Below are 3,362 nucleotides of genomic sequence, written 5' to 3' on the forward strand. Positions count from 1 at the left end.
GGTGAGACAGAGGGCAAACATAAAAGTGATGAGGAGCTCTTTGTTGTTGTTTTTTTTCCAAAGCAAAATGTGTGCTCCATTTCAATATTATCTTATTGTTAGGAAAATAATCTCCCTTCTATTCTTTTGGTTATATAAGTGCCTGTATTCTACGAAGTGGTTCTGTCCTTAGGTTTTTACATGAGAGCCAACTCTTACAAAGTGTCCTCCGACCTCTGTTTTTGAGCCATGGCATGTGTACCTTTTCACAGGCAAAAATAAACAAATAAATGTAATAAAAAGAAACATGTGTTACATACATAGCTGCTACACAAATATTTGCTAAATGAAGACATTGCCATATTCACACCTTATGGTTTAGCCTTGGGAAGTAACCCTCTCTGATGTTCAGTTTCCTTATTCGTAAAGAGGAGTGGGGGCCAAATGATATGTCATTTCCAGCTTTAGCCTACGTGAGTCACCTGATTCCAAGCAGGCTTTATTACTTTTGGATTGCCACATTCCTTTATTCACACGAGGGTAAGGATGAAATCATATGATAGATCTGGGCTTCTACAAGCTACCAATCTTTTTCAATCACATTCCTGACACCCTCCTAAGCCACAAAACAAGTGCAGAGTCACATCAGAAAAAGAAGAATATACTAGCAGCATAGCTCAGGCAGAGTGCTTGCCTAGGTCCAGTCTCCAGTTCCAAAAAAATAAATAAAAAACTAAAAAGCTGCATCAACCATTCCTCACACAATAAAGCGCTGTCCATGACTGAAGGGTGACCTGCCAGCTCCTTGGACGGTGTGACAACAGAGAAAGAAGACTGCTCTTCTCACTCACTGCCACGTCTTTACCGAACTGTTACCACACCCCTTTGTTCTCAAAAGCAATGGAAAGTGGCTTGTGGTGGCTTCGAGTAGCATTCTAAAGACCCCTGAATGAACACACACAGTGGGCCTCTGCTTGCTAATATATTCTCAAGACTGGTATGGTGGTGAATGCTGGTAGCCACAGTACTTGAGAAACTGAAGCAGGAAGATCATGTGTTCAAGTGTAGCCCAGGCTACATATGGAGATGTCTCAAAAGAAGACAAAAACAACCACAAATTTTCCTCAGATATCCTTGGGAATATGTCAGCAGGTTAACATTTCCAGGTTTTATTTCTATTAATAGAAAATGTTTATGCCTCACAACAAGGTTCAGGGTCCAGGCCTTCCCGATCCTATATGCAATTTCCTGTTGTTCGTGTGAATAAAGGAATGTGGCAATCCAAAAGTAATAAAGCCTGCTTGGAATCAGGTGACTCACGTAGGCTAAAGCTGGAAATGACATATCATTTGGCCCCCACTCCTCTTTACGAATAAGGAAACTGAACATCAGCAAGGGTTACTTCCCAAGGCTAAACAGCTTGTTTGTAGAGTGGGTTTTAAGAAAACCCAGAGTGTAAATATCCAGTTTATTATACTTTCCAGGGCAGGTGTCATTTCTGAAGGAATGTGCCAGAAAAGCATGACATTTCAGAGTCCAGGAGAAAGGTGACAGATGAGACTGAACTCCACAGTACAGGCAGAAGTCCTTGGCCATTCTTGAAAAAATTCTGGTTGGAGACTAGGCAGAAGTCTGGATGAAAATAAAAATGGTGTGGCATGTCGTGACATGACATGGCGTGAAGTGGCCTGGCGTGTGGGGTATGGAAAGCACGACCCTTGAAACCTGGGCTTGCTGCCGGCCTTGCCATACTTCATGCTGTTACTTAAACATGTAACATGTAACTTAGACATGATGTCTGCCCACAGAACTGACTTCCCAGAGTTGATTCACATGATAGACATCTGGATATTCACTCCAGTACTGGAGGAGCACCCTGGGAGATAGTCCGTGACCTCGCTTGGAAGCTAGGTACTTGACTCGTTCTAGAAGATACGGTGACCACTCTTCTACCACTCTCCCTGATGCTTTTGAGTTGTGATGGGCTCACACTACAGCAGTGGCTCTCAACCTTCCGAATGTTGCAATCCTCTAAGACAGTTCCTCATGCTGTGGTGACCTCCAACCATAAAATTATTTTTGTTGCTTCTTCATAACTTTTAATTTTGCTACTGTCATGAATTGTGATGTAAATATCTCATATGTGGGATGTCTGATATGAGACCCCTCCAAAGGGGTTGTGACCCACAGGTTGATTTCAGTGGGGAAAAAAATGGGTCCAGAGGAAAGAGATTTGTTCAAAACTTGACCATGATTATTATGGCAAAAATGGCTCCTAAGGAGCGGAGGGCTTCGGGAATAGTGTCAACAATGAATTTTAATAAGACAAGACAATTATTTTGAAGAGTTTTCTTTGAGGCTAAGACAAGTTGACATTAAATGCAATTTATAATGACAAGGCAAAATAGCATTTACATACAGATTGTAAAGGCATTTGATCAATTAATGTTTATGGTTCACAGTGATGTGAACCGCTTTCTAAATATCCTGCATTGCCAGAAGTTTAACTGAAAAGCAAACACACTTGAATTTGTTGTATTTTTATTAAGCTACAGTTCCTACCGCTGTTTTGGGGCCTCAATGAAAATGAACAGTTTTTCCTTCCTTCCTTCCTTCCTTCCTTCCTTCCTTCCTTCCTTCCTTCCTTCCTCCCTCCTTCCCTCCTTCCCTCCCTCCCTCCTTCCCTCCTTCCTTCCTTCCTTCCTTCCTTCCTTCCTTCCTTCCTTCCTTCCTTCCTTCCTAGACATGATTTCTCTGCGTAACAGAGCCCTGGCTGTCCTGGAGCTAGCTCTGTAGACCAGGCTAGCTTTGAACTCACAGAGATCCACCTACCTCTGCCTCCTGAGTGATGGGGTCAAAACTGTGCACCACTATGCCTGGCCCTGTTTTCCACTTCTATGTTTCAAAGTACATTTGTGTGCTCATGGTGGTGGTGGTGGGGGTTGTACAAGAGCCCACGAGGCCACTCTGAGCATCAGTTGCCTCAAGACAATATACTCTGAAATTAACATTTTTCTCTCTTCTCTCTCCTTCCCTTTCTTTCCTTCCTTCCTTTCTCCCCCTGCCTCCATCCTCTCTTCTCCTTTCTTCCCTTCCTCTGCTCCTATACTTTTACTGAGATAGGATTCTAACTTGGCCACTGGGGCTCACAACACCACAATGATCAAGTCCATGTTCATTATTCCAACAAGAAATCTGTGCTTCCGATCCACCACCTCCTGCCCTAGTCCACCAGCTGGCCCACTTTTCATCTCTACATCTGTGTCTATCTGTACATTTATTATAAACAAAATCCTGCCATATATATTGTGCAGTAGCCACCAGAGAAGACTGCTCAGGTATAGGTTTAAGCCAATAGAAAGTCTTTATTAGCTGGCTGGTGA

The sequence above is a fragment of the Mastomys coucha genome, unplaced genomic scaffold, assembly GCF_008632895.1.
Source record: "Mastomys coucha isolate ucsf_1 unplaced genomic scaffold, UCSF_Mcou_1 pScaffold12, whole genome shotgun sequence".
Classification (NCBI taxonomy): Eukaryota; Metazoa; Chordata; class Mammalia; order Rodentia; family Muridae; genus Mastomys; species Mastomys coucha.